The sequence below is a fragment of the Lithobates pipiens genome, unplaced genomic scaffold, assembly GCF_037356315.1.
Source record: "Lithobates pipiens isolate NorthernLeopardFrog02 unplaced genomic scaffold, aLitPip1_a1.2 Scaffold_13, whole genome shotgun sequence".
In the NCBI taxonomy this organism is placed as follows: Eukaryota; Metazoa; Chordata; class Amphibia; order Anura; family Ranidae; genus Lithobates; species Lithobates pipiens.
In genome coordinates, this window is record NW_027507718.1 from 547,754,930 (window position 1) to 547,779,316 (window position 24,387).

The window sequence follows — 24,387 nt, forward strand, 5'->3', positions numbered from 1 at the left end:
AGTGAAGTTGTACATGGGTTAGGTGTGAGGATTTGATGTACATCATATTCTATACTGATTATTCATAGTGTCATAAATGTGATAGTGAGAATTTTGCCATAGCTAAGCTGGGCATTCCCTCCAACAATTAGAGGAAAAAGATGGCACACCCTGCCCAAGGGGCACTTTGGGTGATAATATGTACTAGTGTTATACACTATATAATAAAGACAACACCTATTAGCGCTCAGGGAGAAGCCGACCAGGTGGTAAATCAAAGTCAGTCAATCAGGTATCAGAAGGGGAATGATCGCCACTACTGCCCTCCTGAGATTGGGGGAATCTTAAAGAGGAAGTAAACCCTTCCAAACAACTTGGACCTACAGGTAAGCCTAGATTAAGGCTTACCTGTAGGTCCAAGCAATATCTCCTAAACCTATATGGTTTAGGAGATATTTGCCCGAAAATGGGCACCGCTGTCTACGGCGCATGCGCCGTAGACAGCGGCGCGCAGGCGCACTAAATGCGCCAAATCCATGAATGGATTTGCCTAATTTGTCGACTCCCGTGCGCATGCGCGGGAGTGACGTCATCGCGGCTTCGCCGAGTGGCAGCGGCGGAGCTGCGAGACGCGACTCCCGTGCGCATGCGCGGGAGTGACGTCATCGCGGCTTCGCCGCTGTGATTCGTCGGAGCTGCGAGACGCCACCAGCAACATGGATGCGGCGGACTACAGGGATCAGCGGCGACTTTGCTGGCTCCTGTGTCAGGTAAGTGACACATAATGAGCTACTATGCGATGCATAGTAGTCCATTATGCTTTACCTTTGCAGGGAAAAAAAGAGGAAGTAAACCCATCAGGGTTTACTTCCTCTTTAAAAACAAAAAGGAACTAACAAAGGGTGCAAAGGCCTAATGCATTACCGTTATAATTTATTGAGTATAAGACCAGAAGCCAAGGAATGAAAGCATTGTACAAACAGTGAAAGCAGGATGATGAACCAGAAGATGGAACTCTCATGGCCCTAGCAGACTAAATCTAACGGGTTTCGAGGGACATGCCCTCTTTTTCAAAGCCCAGGTCCTAGATTCAAATATAACATTTTATATATATATATATATACATACACACACATACACACACACACACACACACACACACACACATAGACGCACACACAGACACGTCAGGAGAAATTCTGATACATAGAAGAACCTATCATGGCTGTCCCCACATTGGCGAGACATTTCTGCTGTCACCAATTGTCCTGTACCAATACTATAGCTGACTTACTTGTACATACACAATGCTATCTCTTAAAAAGACATCATCAAAGTATAGGCATCCATCCAAGCTAGGCATGCCGAAACTGTACCAATTCCACAAATATTGTACTGTCAATCGGGATAGACTGGTCGATAATGGGGGGGGAGCGACAAGTAGATCGTGAGCAGGGCTGTGTCTCCCCCCCCCACCCCGCTATCCTATCAACTGCAGAGAGAAGAGCGGGAGGCGGGAGCTGCTAAGTAATTGGTTACTAGGCGATCCTGACAACCAATCAGCAGCTTGCTATAATGAACTCCGGCACCTCCCACTTTCCACCCAGCACTGTTCTGTTTCCTGATCTCTGATGAACACACACACTGGCAGGTAGGTGCTATCTACACAGAATTGTGTCGGGGGGAGGGGGGATATGTCACATGCCAATATCACATGGTCTCCCCAGTCCCACCCCCATTTTTTAAGGGAAGTAAAGATTTGGATTATTTGCTACCTTGCTCTTCTTTATGATGGTGACTTCCAGTGAATATCTGGGCTTGGAGCCCATAAGTCAACACTATACTAGTAGGGTACAAGGCCAGGTCAATGGGGTGGGTGGGTATCCAGGAGGAGTGGGTGCACCACGCACAGTATTTTAGTGGAGGGGGGGGGGGGGGTCACCATTTTTTTTTTTAGATGGGACTTTATTCAAAATTCACAGCCCTGAAGAAGCGGGATTATGGTGAAATGCGTAGAATGAGTCAGGTATGTTTTATTGGGCTTTCCTCATTTATATCTGTCGCTGTTAACAAAGAGATCCCTTCTATTTTATGTATTTGGTGTTATTCTACCATCTTGTACACAATTAAAGCATATTTAAAGTCCTTCCTATATCATGTTTTCGTTACAATCATTCTATCCAATGGGACTGTTGGAAATTTTTTGTCGGTCAGCAACTGCAGTCAATAGGCTTGGTCTAACGATCGGCTCCTGTTGAACAGAGAAGGCTACAAATGGATTGAAATTCAGCCGATTCCTGCTGAACCGGTTGAATTTCAGTGCATGTACACCCAGGTTAAGTCTGTCTATGCATTGTACCTGGCTCCGCAGGGGCGGGGCTTAGAGTCTCTGATAGGAGGTAGGGGGGGAAGGTCGCAGAAGGGATCCTTGCCGGCTGTGGGTATAACAGATCGGGGTCCACCATTTTCTTTCTCTACACTTCTTTTATGGACTTTGGCTCACCAAAAAGAATAATGCGAGAGTAGATAGAGCATAATTCATTGTCGCAGGAAAACTGCTCCGTCTACTGGCTTCTTTAGGAATAACATCGACACGAGGTTGTGTGGCCTTCATTCACCCGCTACTCTTGTTGGGTTGGGAAATGAAGGGACGGCTGTTGGTTTGGCACAATGTTCTGGCTGCACATCATGGAATCTCCCGCGTGGCAGGAGAAGTTTGTTTTGGATGATGTTTGATAATAATATTCTGGAAGGAGATGGATACTAAAGTGCAACAGTGTGACAATGAAACGTTCAAACAGTCTGGAATGAGACTGGAATTTCGACATTAAAACCCGATAGGGCTGTACACATGCCGCATCTAAGGGCATTTCCTTGATGGGTTCTTCAAAGGGTGGTTTTGTATGGCAGAGAGAACCAGTCTGAGGTCCCAGGGAGTGGCCTGACCCTAGGTATATGTATAAAGGTATAGACAAGGGTGAGTGAGAACAGAGGTTTTGGAAAAGACTGCAGAAGGCCAAAACCCGTCCTCTCAAATTGCTTAACCACTTTACGACCGGCGCACGCCCATGTATGTCCATTTTTTGAAGAGGGATATCTCAGTAAAGGCAGCAGCTGCTGCCACAAACGAGATATCCATCTCTTCAGGCACCGGTCGTGTGTGCGATAATGGTGGTCTCTGCGGCAGGATCACCGCTATAGGCGGCGGGAGAGGTGCCACCGATATTATACTGTACAATACGAGGAACCCAATAAGAGTATCCATTGGAGAAAGAGGAAAATAAGTCCTGCCCCCCCCCTTCTCACTGAACAGATAATACATAAAACTTTCCACAAGGAGACATGTCCTCAAGTCTCCCATCCCCCAGTGATCAGACTGTATATTATAACTTTGTAGCAAGACAAAAGGTAAGAGGCTGCAGCATGGGGCTGATCTGTGTCAGACATTTGTGAACACAGCCAAGAACTTTAGAGGCAACAATATTTTCAGGATTGTGTCATCTCTGAGCCAATATCTCAGTCCAGGAAGTAGATGTTGACCCTGGAAGATGACTCTGACCTTCTCCTATTCTGTTAACCTGGAAAGATTTCCCCCCTTAATGACCAGAGCATTTTTTTGCGATTCGGCACTGCGTCGCTTTAACTGACAATTGCACGGTCACGCGACATTGCACTCAAACAAAATTTACGTTCTTTTTTTCCCCCACAAATAAAGCTTTCTTTTGGTGGTATTTGATCACCTCTGCCGTTTTTATGTTTTGCGCTATAAACAAAAAAAGATTGAGAATTTTGAAAAAAAATACGTTTTTTTTTTTTAACTTTTTTCTATAATAAAAAAAAAAAAAAAAATTATTTCTCGGTTTAGTTCGATACGTATTCTTCTACCAATTTTGGGTAAAAAAAACTAAAACGCAATAAGCGTATATTGATTGGTTGCGCAAAAGTTATAGCCTCTACAAAATAGGATATATTTATGGCATTTTTAGTATAATTCTTTTTTTTTTACTAGTAATGGCGGTGATCATCAGTTTTTATTGGGACTGTGACATTGCGGCGGACACATCGGACACTTTAGACACATTTTTAGGACCATTGTCATTTATACAGCGATCAGAGCTATAAATATGCACTGATTGACTGTATAAATGTCACTGGCAGGGAAGGGAGGCAATCAAGGGGTTAAATGTGTTCCTTACGGAGGTGTTTCTAACTGTGGAGGGGATGGGACTGACTGGAGGAGGAGCCAGATCGCTGTTCCTACTTAGTAGTAACAGACGATCAGTTTCTCCTCTCCTGTCAGAACAGGGATGTGTCTGTTGACACACAAATCCTCGCTCTGGCTCCCGTGCCCGCGATCGCGGGTGGCCGAGAAGAATTTGACTTGTCTATACAATTGCACACCTTTCCTCGCCTACACTCAAAGGGCTTGTAAAGGCAGAAGGAGCATTCTATGCATTAAGATTAAAAAAAAACCTTCTGTGTGTAGCATCCCCCCCAATACTTACTTGAGCCCCATCTCTCTCCAGCGATGTCCAGCTGCGCGCATCGGATCCCCCCCCGCACGCGCCTGCTATGTCTCTTAAAAAGGACCCATCTTACATATACGGCAATTCGCGCAGGAGAGCCACCCTGCCGCCCTATATGTATATCACGTCCCTGATGACGAAACGTCGGGGTGGAGCCTGGCACGCGGGGCGCTGATTGGAGATGCGGCGGCCATCTTTTCGGTTGGAAACACCGTTATGCTTCCATATGCTTGATTACCTCTACATATTGTGAGTTTACTAGCCCCTTTTTTTTTTACTTTTTTTTTTATATATTTTTTTTTTATTTGGGATGTCCACGCGACAAGCTTTGTGATCTTCTCATATACCTGTGTGAATGTGAGAGCTGCCTGTGGATAATTTTAAATAATCCGAACGTTGAAAGAGGAATAGGTTTAAAGCGGGAGTCCGCCGGGACTCCGCGTTTTTTTTTTTTTTTTAAAGTCAGCAGCTACAAATACTGCAGCTGCTGACTTTTAAAATAGTGACACTTACCTGTCCAGCGCGCCCGCGATGTCGGCACCCGAAGCCGATCTCTAGATCGACACTCGAGTGCTGCCGCCGCCATCTTGGGTATGGGAATCAGGAAGTGGAGCCTTTCGGCTTCATTTCCCGGTTCCCTACTGCGCATGCGCGAATCGTGCTGCGCAATGAGGACGGTCCCCGCTGCCTCTGGGATCTGTGTGTTTCCCAGCAGGCAGCGGGGGAATTGTGGAAGGGGGCGGGCACTTGCGGAAAGGGGCGTAATGTACGCCCCTTTCCGCAGAGAGCTATCCCGGAAGTGGGTGCAGTTACCTGGATTATCCAGGTAACTGCACCCCCCTCCCCCCTGAAAGGTGCCGATTGTGGCGCCGGAGGGGGGGAGGAATCCGATGAGCGGAAGGTCCATTTTAGGGTGGACCTCCGCTTTAACTGCCGGCCGAGGGAATCGATCGAGCAGAGAGGATTGCATTGGGGGCAATTTATCAAATACTCACATTTGTGCGTATGCTACACGGTGACGGTAAGGGTGGCTATTCTATCCGCTCTTTTCTGATTGTTGGATGAAGATTCGGATGGGATCGGATTGGATCGGATTGGATCGACTTCTCCGTTTTTTGTTTTGTTTTTTATTGATAGATTTTAGAATTTATTTATCATTTTAGCGCTACACTTTCTTTTTTATTTTCCGTTTTATGTGTCCAGCAATATAGTGTTAGCAGATTTTTTTTTGCTTTATTTTTTTCTTTATTTATTGTACATTTTTCAGCACAAAAGATCCTTTTTGTACAGGAGTCGGTCGGGAAGTGGTTAATCGGTATGCGTTGTGCAAGTCTGAGCAAATTTTCCTTACAAGTCGGAGGAAATACATAACCAAAAGAGGTTACATAATAATAATAATAATAATTAATTTTATTTATAATGCACTTTCCATCAAAAGACCTCAAAGTGCTACACAGTTACAATAAAAAACAGACAAATAACTTAATTCAAAAACATTTGCTAAAAAGAAAAGAAAAGAAAAGAAAGAAAACATAGTCAGGTTGGAAAAACACACCAGTGTTAGGTGGGTCACTATTCATCCATAATCACACTTTTTTTTTTTTTACAGCACCCGGTATATTAGATTGGGGTATAAAGAACCAGGCACAGATGGGGATTGAACCCATGATCTTTGGTTTACGAGACCAACGCCTTACCACTTGGCCACTGCGCCCTCTGTGGGACTGAGGGTGTGATGTCATCCTGTGAGAACACAGTGTGACTCATCACTCCATTGTTAGATTACAAAGATCATATTTAGTAAAAGTGGATAAGAGATAAGAGGTCACAAAAATAAATAAAAAGCCGTCCCTCTGTTATAAATGGGAACTCCAGAGGAAGACTTGGCTCTGGTTTTTTTTTTTTTTAATGGCTCAGGACATCAAAGATCTGGAAGACTCCAGGCTGCCTGTCGGTGATATGACATGGCTCTTGTGGGTAGAAGCCAAGAGATCTGTCAGTCTGGATGTCACACCACTTCCTCAAACTCAATCTATCCAAAACGGAACTCATAATATCCCCTCCCCGTGGAGGCCGGTGCTCCAAAATTTTTTTTTTTTGGGGGGGGGGGGGGGGGCGCAAACTGAAAAATGCAACTTTTAGTAATGCTGGGCTGTAGATAGCCATTTATCAGGTGATTATGTATCATTACTGCTAGGTAAAAACTGTGGCCATCAATTGAAGCCTCACTGTGCCCATTATGAGGGGTTTCCACCATCCCTGTGCCGAGCTTCTGAATCTGTACACCTTCTGTGACCACTATGAGGGGTTCCCACCATCCCTGTGCTGAGTTCCCAGGTCTGTACACCTTCTGTGCCCATTATGAGGGGTTCCCACCATCCCTGTGCGGAGTTTCTGAATCTGTACACCTTCTGTGCCCATTATGAGGTGTTCCCACCATCCCTGTGCTGAGTTCCCAGGTCTGTACACCCGTTGTGCCCATTATGAGGTGTTCCCACCATCCCTGTGCTGAGTTCCCGGGTCTATACACCCGCTGTGCCCATTATGAGGGGTTCCCACCATCCCTGTGCTGAGTTCCCGGGTCTGTACACCCGTTGTGCCCATTATGAGGGGTTCCCACCATCCCTGTGCTGAGTTCCCAGGTCTGTACACCCGTTGTGCCCATTATGAAGGGTTTCCACCATCCCTGTGCTGAGTTCCCGGGTCTGTACACCCGCTGTGCCCATTATGAGGGGTTCCCACCATCCCTGTGCTGAGTTCCCAGGTCTGTACACCCACTGTGCCCATTATGAGGGGTTCCCACCATCCCTGTGCTGAGTTCCCAGGTCTGTACACCCGCTGTGCCCATTATGAGGGGTTCTCACCATCTCTGTGCTGAGTTCCCGGGTCTGTACACCCGCTGTGCCCATTATGAGGGGTTCCCACCATCCCTGTGCTGAGTTCCCGGGTCTGTACACCCGCTGTGCCCATTATGAGGGGTTCCCACCATCCCTGTGCTGAGTTCCCGGGTCTGTACACCCGCTGTGCCCATTATGAGGGGTTCCCACCATCCCTGTGCTGAGTTCCCGGGTCTGTACACCCGCTGTGCCCATTATGAGGAGTTCCCACCATCCCTGTGCTGAGTTCCCGGGTCTGTACACCCGCTGTGCCCATTATGAGGTGTTCCCACCATCCCTGTGCTGAGTTCCCGGGTCTATACACCCGCTGTGCCCATTATGAGGGGTTCCCACCATCCCTGTGCTGAGTTCCCGGGTCTGTACACCCGCTGTGCCCATTATGAGGAGTTCCCACCATCCCTGTGCTGAGTTCCCGGGTCTGTACACCCGTTGTGCCCATTATGAGGGGATCCCACCATCCCTGTGCTGAGTTCCCGGGTCTCTACACCCGTTGTGCCCATTATGAGAGGTTAATTTTGTTTATTGAAAATCTTACAAACAACAACTTATATACAATAAAAACATAATAAATAAATAAAACATATTTACAAAATAATTGAATATGACTATACAAACCAGAAAGAACAAAATAAAAGGTGCAAACTAAATTGCGCATTACATAATCCCTATGGGAGAGCCAGACTAAGGAACATCACCGTCGTCATGCATGGAGCCTTTTATCAAAATTATATTGGATCTGAAAATCTAGGGGAGTGAAAGAAGAATACAAAGAAAGCCGCACACCCCGAGATCAACAGGCAGCAGCTACAGAGCCCTGATACTCCTCCACGCCTTTATCCAGGCCTCCTGCTGCCACCTGTCTTTCTCAAGACCCCGAATCTTCCCAACCTCACCCAGAATGTTCTGCACCACCACTTCCACAGGGAGGATTTTACCCCGTAAGGATACCTGACACCGTGCACTCCACGTGAAATAACGGACTACTAAACTAACTAAAAAAAAAAAAATTGTTTCCAAATCATAATCCCAACGAGTCTGGAAAGCCCCATACACCCACTCTGCATAACTCATATGGGGGAGGAAGGGTATACTCAGAGCCCTCCCCACCCTCTTGTACACCTCTATATTAAAAGGGCACTGAAGTAGAAAGTGATCCATGGACTCCACCACTCCTCCACACTCCACTCTCGGGCAGCCCCGATCACTCATGGAAAGAAACTTCAAGTTGCCCTTCACATATAGTTTTCCATGAAAGGCAAGCCAAGCCTGATCCCTAAACTTCATTGGGATTCTCTCCAAATTAATCAATCGCAAACCCACCCCCAAAACCAGGCTTGGGCAATTCCTCAAGGCCAGTGGCTCGCAAAAAGCAGAACTCATGATCGGCTTCTCAAGAAGTTTCCTTGGAAGAGATCTGACTTCTCCTGCTGTTCCCGGGTCTGTATACCTACTGAGACCATTATGAGGGGTTCCCACCATCCCTGTGCCAAATTCCCAGGTCTGTACACCCGCTGTGCCCATTATGAGGGGTTCCCACCATCCCTGTGCCAAATTCCCGGGTCTATACACCCGCTGTGCCTATTATGAGGGGTTCAAACCATCTCTGTGCTGAGTTCCTGGGTCTGTATACCTACTGTGCCCATTATGAGGGGTTCCCACCATCCCTGTGCTGAGTTCCCGGGTCTGCACACCCGCTGTGCCCATTATGAGGGGTTCCCACCATCCCTGTGCCAAATTCCCGGGTCTGTACACCCACTGTGCCTATTATGAGGGGTTCCCACCATCCCTGTGCTGAGTTCCTGGGTCTGTATACCTACTGTCCTCATTATGAGGGGTTCCTACCATCCCTGTGCCAAGTTCCTGGGGCTGAGTGTACACCCACTGTGCCCATTATGGGGGTTCCCACCATCCCTGTACTGAGTTCCTGGGTCTGTAAGCTGATGTGCCTATTATGAGGGGTTCCCACCATCCCTGTGCTGAGTTCCCGGGTCTGTACACCCGCTGTGCCCATTATGAGGGGTTAAATTTGTTTATTGAAAATCTTACAAACAACAACTTATATACAATAAAACCATAATAAATAAATAAAACATATTTACAAAATAATTGAATATGACTATACAAACCAGAAAGAACAAGAACAAAATAAACAGTGCAAAACAAACTGCGCACAACATAATCCCTATGGGAGAGCCAGACTAAGGAACATCACCGTCACCATGCATGGAGCCTTTTATCAAAATTGTATTGGATCTGAAAATCTAGGGGAGTGAAAGAAGAATACAAAGAAAGCCGCACACCCCGAGATCAACAGGCGGCAGCTGCAGAGCCCTGATATTCCTCCACGCCTTTATCCAGGCCTCCTGCCCCCACCTGTCTTTCTCAAGACCCCGAATCTTCCCAACCTCACCCAGAATGTTCTGCATCACCACTTCCACAGGAAAGCCCCATACACCTCTATATTAAAAGGGCACTGAAGTAGAAAGTGATCCATGGACTCCACCACTCCTCCACACTCCACTCTCGGGCAGCCCTGATCACTCATGGAAAGAAACTTCAAGTTGCCCTTCACATATAGTTTTCCATGAAAGGCAAGCCAAGCCTGATCCCTAAACTTCATTGGGATTCTCTCCAAATGAATCAACCGCAAACCCACCCCCAAAACCAGGCTTGGGCAATTCCTCAAGGCCAGTGGCTCGCAAAAAGCAGAACTCATGATCCGCTTCTCAAGAAGTTTCCTTGGAAGAGATCTGACTTCTCCTGCTGTTCCCGGGTCTGTATACCTACTGAGACCATTATGAGGGGTTCCCACCATCCCTGTGTCTGTACACCCGCTGTGCCCATTATGAGGGGTTCCCACCATCCCTGTGCTGAGTTATGATGGGTTCCCACCATCCCTGTGCTGAGTTCCCGGGTCTGTATACCTACTGTCCTCATTATGAGGGGTTCCCACCATCCCTGTGCCAAGCTCCTGGGGCTGAGTGTACACCCACTGTGCCCATTATGGTGGTTTCCACCATCCCTGTACTGAGTTTCTGGGTCTGTACACCCTCTGTGCGGGAATTGTGGTGGCCATGAGTAGTCTCTTTGCTCTTTGGATCAGGATGGGAATTTTTGCTTTATATCGTGTTGAGTTCCCGGGTCTGTACATATGCTGTGCCCATTATGAGGGGTTCCCACCATCCCTGTACTGAGTTCTTTTTTACAAGTGAGGTCTCAGATCTGGGCATTGCTCTGGAAGGGAAATTCAGGTACTCTTATGCTGTGTACACACAACCGGACTATCATCTTCGTAGCTGCCCGGGGGTCTTCTTCCGACATCAGGGGTCTTGTCCCCCTCTTTGGTGAAACCAGATGAGGACAATAACCTTCTCTTACCCTTGTGAATGGTACATGTTTTCTTCCTTACACCCAGATGAGATACATGCCTTCATAAATGAGGTTAATATGGTTCACTAGCTTATTGCCAATTATTATCACACTCAATACATTAATTTGAGAGAGCATTAGGCACAGATGGGGATTGAACCCATGATCTTTGGTTTACGAGACCAACGCCTTACCACTTGGCCACTCCGCCCTCTATAAGAGACAGATAGCTTCATGTTAAATTTGAAAAATGCACTCAAGCTTTATTTAGTATTAGTACTTTGTACATATGACAATACAATGCAAATCCTCAATCTATTGTTTGATTATATCCAACATAGTTATTATCATTCTTTGACTTGAAGGGATAAAAAAATGTAGGGTGGCAGGGGTTATGCTTTGTTTGGTGTTTTGCAGTTAAATAAAGCACAAGTTCAGTTATGTAGAATATGGTTTCACTTATTCAATATAGAAGTTTTATAAAATGTCTCTGATAAATAATCTACCCAGGTGAGGGTTTGTTGCTGATGGTGTCCTATTTTTTGTTTTATTTAGTGTTGACAGGACATTTTTGGATTTTGAGATGCTCAAAAAAATCCTAAGTGCAAGGTCAGTGTGCACCAAAACCACATCACATTATATCACTCACATTACCTGCACCCCCTCTCCACCTTGATAAAATAAAAGTTGGGCTTACACTGGTTAGGCCTTATCCCTCATTAAAATTGTCCTGCTGATGGTCAAGCCCTTCTGTATCTTAATTCTTGTAGTGAAGCCCCCAGCATGTGCTCTTGTCTCTAGTAAATTTTGGCCCAGTCTTGCTCATTGAAATGTTCCTGCTGCTGGCCAGTTGTATACTTCTATGCAGTCTTCAGTCTCTTAAATCTTGTAGTTTGATGCCAAGCTCAAGAGTATATGCAGTGTTTCAAAAGTGGATCTTCGTCTGAGGTGTTCCAACGTTTGTAATGTAAGTCTCCACTTCTAGCACAGGGATTGCTCCTGGTTTCATACTTATAATCCATCCATGAGCTTTAGTTGGTAACTTTGTCTAGGCTGTGATCATGTCATGTCTGCTGCAGGCAGGAGGAAACTTTTCCCTTCTCCTCTTGCCCAGTGATTAGACTGTACATTCTCACGAAAAACTTGGTGAGAAGCTGCAGGAAGGGGCAGACTGAATTCTACTTTTGTTATCATAACAAAGAAATGCACAAGCAACTGTTTTTCCATGATTGTGTTATCTCTGAGCCAACATTAATCCAGGAAGTGGATGGTGAAGCCAGATGAGGACAATAACCTTCTCTTACCCTGGTGAATGGTACATGTTTTCTTCCTTACACCCAGATGAGATACATGCCTTCATAAATGAGGTTAATATGGTTCACTAGCTTATTGCCAATTATTATCACACTCAATACATTAATTTGAGAGAGTATTAGGCACAGATGGGGATTGAACCCATGATCTTTGGTTTACGAGACCAACGCCTTACCACTTGGCCACTGCGCCCTCTATAGGAGAGAGAGCTTTATTTTAAGTTCTAAAAATGCACTCAAGTTTTATTTAGTATTAGTACTTTGTACATATGACAATACAATGCAAATCCTCAATCTATTGTTTGATTATGGTTTCACTTATTCAATATAGAAGTTTTATAAAATTTCTCTGATACATAATATACCCAGGAGAGGGTTTGTTGCTGATGGTGTCCTATTTTTTGTTTTATTTAGTGTTGACAGGGCATTTTTGGATTTTGAGATACTCAGAAAAATCTTAAGTGGAAGGTCAGTGTGCACCAAAACCACATCACATTATATCACTCACATTACCTGCACCCCCTCTCCACCTTGATAAAATAAAAGTGGGGCTTACACTGGTTAGGCCTTATCCCTCATTAACATTGTCCAGCTGATGGTCAAGCACTGCTGTATCCTAATTCTTGTAGTGATGCCCCCAGCATGTGCTCTTGTCTCTAGTAAATTTTGGCCCAGTCTTGCTCATTGAAATGCTCCTGCTGCTGGCCAGTTGTATACTTCTATGCCATCTTCAGTCTCTTAAATATTTTTTATTTTTTTTTATTTTGATATTTTTTATTGTTCAAGAGGAAAAGGTGGTTTCACAAAACAGCGCCAATTGGGCATACCCTGGCGGGGGTGTACATAAGGGGTAAATAGTACAGATAAACAATTACGCATAAACTGGACTACTTACTACTAAAAGAGAACAGTCAACAGTCGACAGAGTTTGTGAAATGGAAGGGTAAAGGATGTGCCTATCCTATAGGCGTACTTCTTGGGTCAGCAATCCACTGCTTCCAGAGCTCCATGAAGGAGGTTGTGGACTGGTTGGTTCTTGCAAACGAGTGTTCCATTTGAAAGTGTTGGTTGAGTATCTGGATTGGGGCCAGGGTTGACTTCCAGTTTCTTGCAATTGCCAGGCGGGCAGCAATTAAGATATGAGTCACCAGTGTTTGCTTCTGTTTGAGCCAGGAGGGGATGGACAGGCCTAGGAGTAGGTCCAAGGGAGACAAGGGGAAAGACACTGCGCATACAGATTGAATTAGTCGTACGACTTTCTCCCAGAATTTTTTGATGGCAGGGCAATCCCACCAGATATGGACTAGAGATCCAGTATCATCGTATCCCCTCCAACATTTAGGGGAGCCCGGGGAGAAGACCCCCCAAGACGGAAGAAGACCCCCGGAGCTGTGCAATAAATTATTTTGAAACCTTGTGTTGTGTTTTATTTACATTTTTTTTCCACCAGGTGAATGGGTAGGGGTACATTGTACCCCAATACTCATTCACATAGGGTGGGGGGTCGGTATCTGGGGGCCCCCTTATTAAAGGGGGCTCCCAGATTCCGATGAGCCCCCCGCCCGCATACCCCGACAACCAATGGCCAGTGTTGTCGGGAAGAGGCCCTTGTCCTCATCAACATGGGGACAAGGTGCTTTGGGGTGGGAGTCCTCCCCTGGAATGCTTGAAGTCACTGGGTCTCTCCCGAGACGGCACCCAAACACCTCAGAATCCTTCTTTAGTTTCCTTGCCTTGGGCTAGCCAGCCCAGAGACATTAAAGTCGGGTGGATCCGCACCCCAGGCCATAGCCTTCCTGGGGGCTGGTCAGGAGGACCAGGATCATGAAGTCAGCATAGCATACTGGACAGGAACACCGAACCACGTGACGTCCGCATCTTAAGTACCCTCTCCCAGAAAGCACAGCGAGAGGGCCACTCCCACTGGCCTGGCTCCGAGAGAGTGTAACTTAAGCACCCAACCAGACCATAGTTCCATGCCTCCTAGAAGAGACAGCACCCCCTGTGGCCAGGCTGAACATTTCACGGTCCAGTCAGACTGATGCTGAAGCCCAATTTCGATAATTGTACCCAAACCAAACTGCAGTTTAGGCAACTTTAATTTTAGAAAAACCGCAGTGCCTGCTCTTCAGGAGCCGCCGCTACAAAAGTAATGTGGGAAGGAAAGGGTGGCAGTCAGTGATTGGAATGGTCAGATCTGAGACCGGAGGCTGCAGGAGCAGTGAAGAAAGATCTATGCAAACAGAAGATAGTGAAGGGGGGAGGGGGATAGGTGTGATAGGGACGTGGATTACACGGAGAGAGGGGAAGTAAAGTCGCTCAGGGCACAGTGATAATAGCCCCTTCTGCCCCCCTCCAGTCCTGGAGATTTCTGTGTGGTCCCTCAGAGTCTGAGGGAGATGAATGGACAGCGGCCTCGGCACGGACCTATCCCTCCATGTCTGCCCGAAGCCGTTCTTCCTCTGCTGGTGATTTCCCCCTCACTTGCTGAAGGAGACAGGCAGCCTGTGAGCCAATGACGCCGCAGGTCCAATTAAAGCCCCACCCTACGGAACCCGCCAATCAATTACAACTGCTGGAAACCTAATGGCAGAGGTGGAGTTTTCGGGGTGCAGAGCTTATAGCCCCGCGCACACTCTAAAGTACGCCAATAGAGCTTCTTAGCCCAATCACGTGTTTACACACAAGTCATGCCTCCAATAGCACCCCTGTGCCCAGCGCAACACACCCACTTAACCACTTAAGGACCGCCGTATTGCCATTGTACGTCATCACAATGGCACAGGCAGGCACAAGCACGTACATGTACGTGCCTGCCTTCCAGTGGGTGGGGGTCCGATCGGACCCCCTCCCGCTGGATACGGCGGTCCGTTTCCCTCTAGCAGCGATCCCTGATGAGGGGATGGCCGTTGGTTTCTGGCCACCCCCTCTGGATCGCTCCTGGCCAATGACGAACTTCCTCCCACTGTGTATTGTTTACACAGGAAGGAGGAAGTGATGTCATTCTCCTCGGGGAGGTCTTTTTGACCGGACTACGAGGAGAAGACTAATAGTAAGTGTGCACCAACACTACACTGACATGTAGGTACACACAGGCACACAAACCCCCCCCAATCCCCCCCCGCCCCCCCCAGTCACAGTGTCACTGATTACAGTGATCATTTCTTTACTGATCACTGTATTCAGTGTCAGTTGTGACAGTAAAAACTGTCAGAGCAGTTAGTGTTAGGTCCAGGGTAGCCCCCTATCACCCCCCAATAAAGATTTAACCCCCTGATTGCCCCTAGAGTTAACCCTTTCACCCCCTTTTGCCAGTGTCACTAAGTGATCATTTTTCTGATCGCTGCATCAGTGTCGCTAGTGTCGCTAGGTAGCTAGTTATTTTTTTAGGTTCACCGCCAGGTTTTTATAGCGCTAGGTACCCCGATATACTAACCAATAATGGTTTTAACCCCCTGATTGCCGCTAGTTAACCCTTTCACCCCCTTTTGCCAGTGTCACTAAGCGATCATTTTTCTGATCGCTGCATTAGTGTCGCTACGGTCGCTAGGTAGCTAGTTATTTTTTTAGGTTCACCGCCAGGTTTTTGTAGCGCTAGGTACCCCGATATACTACCCAATAATGGTTTTAACCCCCTGATTGCCGCTAGTTAACCCTTTCACCCACTTTTGCCAGTGTCACTAAGCGATAATTTTTCTGATCACTGCATTAGTGTCGCTAGTGTCGCTAGGTAGCTAGTTATTTTTTTAGGTTCACCGCCAGGTTTTTATAGCGCTAGGTACCCCGATATACTACCCAATAATGGTTTTAACCCCCTGATTGCCGCTAGTTAACCCTTTCACCCCCTTTTGCCAGTGTCACTAAGCGATCATTTTTCTGATCGCTGCATTAGTGTCGCTAGTGTCGCTAGGTAGCTAGTTATTTTTTTAGGTTCACCGCCAGGATTTTATAGCGCTAGGTACCCCGATATACTACCCAATAATGGTTTTAACCCCCTGATTGCCCCTAGTTAACCCTTTCACCCCCTTTTGCCAGTGTCACTAGGCGATCATTTTTCTGATCGTTGCATTAGTGTCGCTAGTGTCGTTAGGTAGCTAGTTATTTTTTTAGGTTCACCGCCAGGTTTTTATAGCGTTAGGTACCCCGATATACTACCCGATAATGGTTTTAACCCCCTGATTCCCCCTAGTTAACCCTTTCACCAGCGATCACAGTATAAGTGTCACTGGTGACGCTGGTTAGCCAGTTAGTTATTTAGGTTCCCCGTCAGGTTTTTATATAGCGCCAGGGACCCCCATATACTACCTAATAAAAATTTGAACCCCCTGATTGCCCCTAGTTAACCCTTTCACCACTGATCACCGTATAAGTGTTACGGGTGACTCTGGTTAGTTTGCTTTTTATATCATCAGGGCACCCACCATTTATTACCCAATAAAGGTTTAACCCCCTGATCACCCGGCGGGTGATATCAATTAGGTTTTAGGGTCAGGGTCTGCGTCACCCCAGGCAGCGCTAGGTTAGTGCCAGTACCGCTAACACCCACACGCAAAGCATAAACCTCCCGTAGTGGTATAGAATCTGATCAGATCTATACTAGCGTCCCCAGCAGTTTAGGGTTCCAAAAAACGCATTGTTAGCGGGATCAGCCCAGATACCTGCTAGCACCTGCGTTTTGCCCCTCCGCCCAGCCCACCCAAATGCAGTATCGATCGATCACTGTCACTTACAAAACACTAAACACATAACTGCAGCGATCGCAGAGTCAGGCCTGATCCCTGCGATCGCTAACAGTTTTTTTGGTAGCATTTTAGATTTAAATCCTGAAGGCAGGACTTGGTTTTCGGGGTCCCGTATGTGGCTAGGCTCCCAAAAAGTCCCCCACATGTGGTATCCCCGTACTCGGGAGAAGCAGCAGAATTTATTTTGGGGTGTAATTTGACTTATGCCCATAGCATGTGTGAGCAATATATCATTTAGTGACAACTTTGTGCAAAAAAAAGTTTGTAATATTCCCGCAACTTGTGGCAAAATATAAAATATTCCATGGACTCAACATGCCTCTCAGTAAATAGCTTGGGGTGTCTACTTTCCAAAATGGGGTCATTTTGGGGGGTTTTGTGCTATTTTGGCATTTTATGGCCTTCGAAACTGTGAGGCCGCGTACACACGCGGGGACTGTTCGCCCAACTTTGTCCGTCAAACAGTTTCGGCAAACAGTCCGCTCAAAATTAGCATGGACGGACATGGCCACACACGACGTACGAACAGTTTGCTGAAACCGTGCGCGATGACGTGAACGGCACGTACGACGGGACGCAAAATACGACGTCCTATACATTGGATTACAACTTTCGGCGTGTAAATCCTTTCTGAGCATGCGCGGAACTTAGTTTGACGAACAAGCCTACACACGAGGGGACTGTTCGCTGAAACCAAGTTTCAGCGGACAGTTTTTCGGAAATTCCGAAAAACCTTGTTCAGCAAACTGTTCGCTGAAACTGTCCGCTGAAAGCCCACACATGGGCGGACTGTCCGCCGAAACACTGTTCAGCGGACAAAGTTGGGCGAACAGTCCCCGCGTGTGTACGCGGCCTGATAGGTAGTGAGGAGTGTGAAATCAAAAATTTGCACCCTTAGAAATCCTGAAGGTGGTGATTGGTTTTCGGGGTGCCGTGCGCGACTAGACTCCCAAAAAGTCCCACACATGCGGTATCCCCGTACTCGGGAGAAGTAGCGGAATATATTTTGGGGTGCAATTCCACATATAACCATGGCATGTGTGAGCAATATATCATTTAGTGACAACTTTTTGTAAAATAATTTTTTTTTTTTTTTTTGTCATTATTCAATCCCTTAGGACAAAAAAAATAAATATTCAATGGGCTCAACATACCCATCAGCAATTTCCTTGGGGTGTCTACTTTCCAAAATGGGGTCATTTGGGGGGGGGGGGGGGTTTGTACTGCCCTGCCATTTTAGCACCTCAAGAAATGAGATAGGCAGTCATAAATTAAAAGCTGTGTAAATTCCAGAAAATGTACTCTAGTTTGTAGACGCTATAACTTTTGCGCAAACCGAAAAATATACGCTTATTGACATTTTTTTTACTAAAGACATGTGGCTGAATAAATTTTGCCCTCAATGTATGACTAAAATTTAGTTTATTTGATTTTTCTTATAACAAAAAGAAGAAAATATCTTTTTTTTTCAAAATTTTCGCTCTTTTTCCATTTATATCGCAAAAAATAAAAATCGCAGAGGCAATCAAATACCATCAAAAGAAAGCTCTATTTGTGGGAAGAAAAGGACGCAAATTTCGTTTGGGTGCAATATTGCATGACCGCGCAATTACCAGTTAAAGCAGCGCAGTGTGAAATTGGAAAAAGACCTCTGGTCCTTAAGGTGTTTATTGGTCCGGGGCTGTAGTGGTTAATATTCACTTTCCTAACACTGAACCGCCTCTCCACCAATCAGGTGTGCAGGTCTATTACCTGTCACCTGATTGGCTGAAACAATAGACGCAGCTATTGGACACCTATCAGGAGGAGAGAATGGGAGATGAGGACGACAGGAGACGCATGGAGGACCCCACTCGTGGCCATCACCCGCTGCCCCACCAAGACAGGGTAAGTGCCGGGCAGACGGCGAGGGGGGGTATTGACAATGGCAGCATTTGATGGGCACACTGGCAGCATTTAATGGGCACAGTGGTGGCATTTGATGGGCACAGTGGCAGCATTTGATGGCACAGTGGCAGAGCTTGATGGGCACAGTGGCAGCATTTAATGGGCACAGTGGCGGCTTTTGATGGCACAGTGGCAGACTTTGATGGGCACAGTGGCAGCTTTTGATGGCACAGTGGCAGGGTTTGATGGGCACAGTGGCAGCGTTTGATGGGCACAGTGGCAGTGCTTGATGGGCACACTGGCAGCATTTGATGGCACAGCGGCAGCCTTTGATTGGCACAGTGGCAACATTAGATGGACACATTGGCGGCTTTTGGTGGCACAGTGGCAGACTTCAATGGGCACAGTGGCAGCGCTTGATGGGCACAGTGGCAGCGCTTGATGGACACAGTGGTTACATTTGATGGGCACAGTGGCAGCATTTGATGGGCACAGTGGCAACATTTGATGGGCACACTGGCAGCATTTGATGGGCACAGTGGCGACATTTGATGGCACAGTGGCTGCAATTGATTTTATTTTTTTTGAATTTTTCAGTTTGCTTGCACCCCCCTAAAAATTTTGAGCACCAGGCGCCACTGGTTTATATGTGCGTGCTTATATATATAAATGCACATATTTGTGTGTGTATTATGTGTATGTGTGTTTATATATATATATATATGTGTGTGTGTGTGTGTGTGTGTGTGTTTACATGTATGTATGCACATTTTATGTATGTGCTTTTAATCCTGACCCCCCCCTAATTTATTTTTTCCCGCATTCATTGTACCAGCAAAAAAAAATGCTATTCCTCCGAAAAGCGATCCATGCTCAGATCGCTTTTCAGAGGCATTTGACAGCTGGTAGAGAGGCAATATGTTGCCCACTGACCACCTGTTTTAACCCCTTAAATGCATCATCACTATGCTGCCACTGCATGCAATGCACACAGTTGCAGCGGGGGTTGCAGTGCAGCCCCATTCCTCTAGGGGTAAACTTCAGGGGTGCCCTGACTGGAAAAAGATTGTGAAACACCGACATAGAGGAACCCATCTCTCCATTTTCCTCCTGCAGCCACTGAATGCCTGCGGAGGGAGATTAGGAGCAGCCACCCACTTGTGACCGGGCCCTGGTGTTCCGCCACCGGGCTCAGAGAAAAGAGCCCTGTCCGGGGGTCAGGGGGGCCCGCCATGCTTTCTTGTATTGGGGCCCTGAGGGTTCTAGTTATGCCTCTGCCCACATGCCAAGGTCCTAGGTGTAGTCCTGGACTCTGAACTCTCCTTTCAGCCCCACGTCCAATTGGGGTTGCCACTTATTCTTTAAGCCAAACCTGATCACTTTAGCGGCACACGGCGATTCCATTTTTATAGCGTACACTACAGGGTAAGGGACCTCGCACACCTTTGGGGCGCTCCAAAGAGAATAGTAATGCAGACTGAGCTCATAGTGCCCCCCTCACCCTACTGTCAGGCCCTGTTCCAGGCTACATTCATGTCTGAATAATGTGTTCAGGGGGACTGAAACCCGGACACGTGACTCAAAACCCGGAAACTCCCGGACAGGTGGCAGGCAATCAATGTCCAAATCTTGGCGCCTCAACCTCCGCAACATCTATAAAATACGCCCCTTTCTAACCAATGACACAACAAAGCTCCTAACTCACTCCCTGCTCACCTCTCACCTCACCTACTACAACTCCCTCCTCATTGGCTTCCCTCTACATAGTCCATCACCTCTTCAGTCCATCATGAATGCTGCAAGCAGGGGAGCTGCTAAGGGGCAAAAAGACCAGCGACTTCAGCCCGAAGTCCAAGGCCAGCAGGGGTGGGGCGGGGGGAGTGTGGCGGGGGCGTGCATAGTGGTGCGTTTTTTTTTGGCTATGTGGTGGGGGGGTAAGTTCACTTGCTGGTTGCTGCCTGGCTTACCAGTGCCCATCAATGCTGACCACTAAACTCACCCGCCTGACATACTGACCTACCTACCTGACAGACATACATTGACATACACTGACCTGCCCTGACCTACATACACTGACCTACCTGACATACATATTGACATACACTGACCTACCTACTAATACATTGACCTGCCTGACATACACTGACCTGCCTGACATACATCCATTGACATACACTGACCTACCTGACCTGCCTGAGGTACATACATTGACATACACATACACTGACCTACCTGATATACATACATAGACATACACTGACCTACACTGACCTACCTGACATACATACACTGACCTACATACACTGACCTACCTGACATACACTGACCTACCCAGAGGCGGCTCTAGGCTTTTTGAGGCCTTAGGCAAAACCTAGACATGAGGCCCCACTCCTGCCCATAATAAGAAAAATAATTCAAGCGATAAAAAAATGAACTGTATAAATTACATATATTAAGAGCTTTAAAGTGCTGGTGTCAGTACTCTCGGTGCTGGTGTCAGTGCTCTCTATCTCAGTGCTGGTGTCTGTGCTCTCTATCTCACAGGCAATGTTAAACCATTGCCGGTCTGAGCCTAATGCCGCAGCGGCATTGTTGTCAGAAGAGGCGGCTCTTCAATTAGGCTGTCAGGAGGCCCCTGTGAGTGCGAGGCCTTAGGCGACCGCCTTATTTGCCTAATTAGAGAGCCGCCTCTGGACCTACCTACCTGACATACACTGACCTACCTGACATACATACATTGACATACACTGACCTACCTGACCTACATACACTGACATACACACATTGACATACACTGACCTACCTGACATACATACACTGGCCTACCTGACCTACATACACTGACCTACCTGACATACATCCATTGACATACACTGACCTACCTGACATACATCCATTGACATACACTGACCTACCTGACCTACATACACTGACATACACACATTGACATACACTGACCTACCTGACATACATACATTGACATACACTGACCTACCTGACATACATACACTGACCTACCTACCTGACATACACTGACCTACCTGACATACATCAATTGACATACACTGACCTACCTGAGGTACATACATTGACATACATACACTGACCTACCTGATATACATACATAGACATACACTGACCTACACTGACCTACCTGACCTACCTGACATACATACACTGACCTACCTGGCATACACTGACCTACCTGACATACATACACTGACATACACTGACCTACCCTGACCTACATACACTGACCTACCTGAAATACATACATACATACATACATTGACATACACTGACCTACCTACCTGACATACACTGACCTGCCTACCTGACATACACTGACCTGCCTGACATACATACATTGACATACACTGACCTACCTGACATACACTGACTTACTTGACCTACCGTATTTTTCGGACTATAAGGCGCACGTAAAAGCCTAAATTTTCTCCCAAAAACGACCGTGCGCCTTATAATCCGGTGCGCCTTATATATGACCTGTTGACATCGCTGGAGTTCTTTGTTAACAGTATCTGTCAGATGGGCGCGCATGGAGTCACAGATCAATAGGGATGGAGATTCGTGGAAAAAGCCACCCGGTCTCTTGACGTAAACCTTCGGACTATAAGGCGCACGTAAAAGCCTAAATTTTCTCACAAAATCGACCGTGCGCCTTATAGTCCGATGCGCCTTATATATATGGAAATATCCATTTTATCAGCCGGTCGTTGCTATTGCGCCTTATAATCCGGTGCGCCTTATAGTCCGAAAAATACGGTACATACACTGACCTACCTACCTGACATACACTGACCTACCTACCTGACATACACTGACCTACCTGACCTACATACACTGATATACACTGACCTACATACACTGACCTACATACACTGACCTACCTGACATACATTGACCTACCTACCTGACATACACTGACCTACCTGACATACATACATACATACATACATAGACATACACTGACCTACCTGACACGCACTGACCTGACTCACTCTGTATGAACAGATGATCTGTCTGGTTTTCCCTCAGAGAACCAGAAACAGTGTGTTTACACACACAAATCCCGGTTCTCCGTGTGTCAGCGGCGATTGCGGGATGCCTGGCGGTGATCATGACCACCAGGCACTTGCATTGGGGGGGGGGGGGGGGGCGCACGCACGCGCCCCTAGTGACCACAGGGAGAAGTGACATTACATTTTCGCCCAGCCGTGCCATTCTGCTGCAGTACAACTGCGGCTGCTGGTCGGCATGTGGTTAAACTCAATCCCTCCCAGGCATAAACATCATACATATTTAATAATTCACTTAACAGTAATAAGACATATTTATTACAGGAGATATCCATTCCTGTTATCTTGGAACACCTTTCCAGCTTGGCCAGTCTCCAGACTCCCACATACCCCACTGAGACCAACTGCCCCTGTGCTCCACAACAAGACATTCCACCACTTTCAGTCCGGCCCAATTCTGGGATTTCTTTCCTACATGTAACAATCTGCTTCTTTTTTTTTTTTTGTTTTTGTTTTTTCTTTGCTAGAAAACTACTTCGAAGCCACAAACATTATATAAGCAGAGGCCCTTGAGAATAAAATGGCGGGTGTTGCATATTTTTATTTTGCACAGTTTTTTTAAACACAATTTTTTGGGGAAAAAAAATACACTTTAATGAATTTTAATATATAAAAAACAATACAATACAATACCAGATTGTTAGGTAAAATATAAAAGATGATGTTACACGGAGTACGTAGATATCCAACATGTCACGTTTTAAAATTGCGCACACCCGTGGAATGGTGCCAAACTACGGTACCTAAAAATCTCGATAGGCAGCCCTTTCAAAGCCCTTGCGGGTTACCAGTTTAGAGTTACACAGGAGGTCTGGAGCTAGAATTATTGCTCTCGCTCTGGCGCTGTCAGTGTTATCTCACATGTGTGTGTGTGGTGCGATCGCTGTTTACAGCTACGTGAACGTGGAGTGTGTGTGGGGGCAAAAAAAGGGCAAAAAAACGGGCTAACAAAAAAAGGGATTTGTTTGTATAACAATAATGCCCCGTACACACGGGTCAGACATTCCGACGACAAAATCCGTCAGGTTTTTTCTGACGGATTTTGACCCAAACTTGTCTTGCGCACACACACGGTCACACAAAGTTGTCGGAAAATCCGATCGTTCAGAACGCGGTGACGTGGAACACGTACGACGGGACTATAAACGAGCCAGTAGCCATTAGCTTTAGTCTCGTAATTTATTCTGAGCACGCGTGGCACTTTGTCCGTCGGAATTGTCTACACACGATTGGAATTTAAACGATCGGATTTTGTTGTTGGAAAATTTTAGATCCGGCTCTCAAACCTTGTGTGTCGGAAATTCCCGATGGAGCCCACACACGATCGGATTTTCCGACAACAGGATCCGATCGCACATTTTTCCGTCGGGAAGTCCGACCGTGTGTACAGGGCAGAAAAGAAAAGAAAATCCCCCTTCGTTGGGACTTTGTGGGCAACAACCACACAGAGATAAATTAGAAAAAATGTTTATTGTGTATACACAAAATCGTTCGATCATTAAGACGATCGTGTGTTTAAAAACACATAGCAAACATTATAGAAAAAAAAAGTAAAAATAAAAGAAAAGACAAAA

At 46.5% G+C, this 24,387-nt stretch overlaps 3 non-coding genes across 3 annotated transcripts; all 3 read right to left on the reverse strand.

The window, feature by feature from the left end:
• Window positions 1-6,147: 6,147 nt before the first annotated feature.
• Window positions 6,148-6,219, reverse strand: TRNAT-CGU (transfer RNA threonine (anticodon CGU)). The gene has a single exon. It is a non-coding gene; the product is annotated as a tRNA-Thr (tRNA).
• A 4,691-nt stretch (window positions 6,220-10,910) lies between these two features.
• On the reverse strand, window positions 10,911-10,982 carry TRNAT-CGU (transfer RNA threonine (anticodon CGU)). Its single transcript has one exon. It is a non-coding gene; the product is annotated as a tRNA-Thr (tRNA).
• Window positions 10,983-12,205: 1,223 nt separating this feature from the next.
• TRNAT-CGU (transfer RNA threonine (anticodon CGU)) lies at window positions 12,206-12,277 on the reverse strand. Its single transcript has one exon. It is a non-coding gene; the product is annotated as a tRNA-Thr (tRNA).
• Between the last annotated feature and the right edge of the window lie 12,110 nt (window positions 12,278-24,387).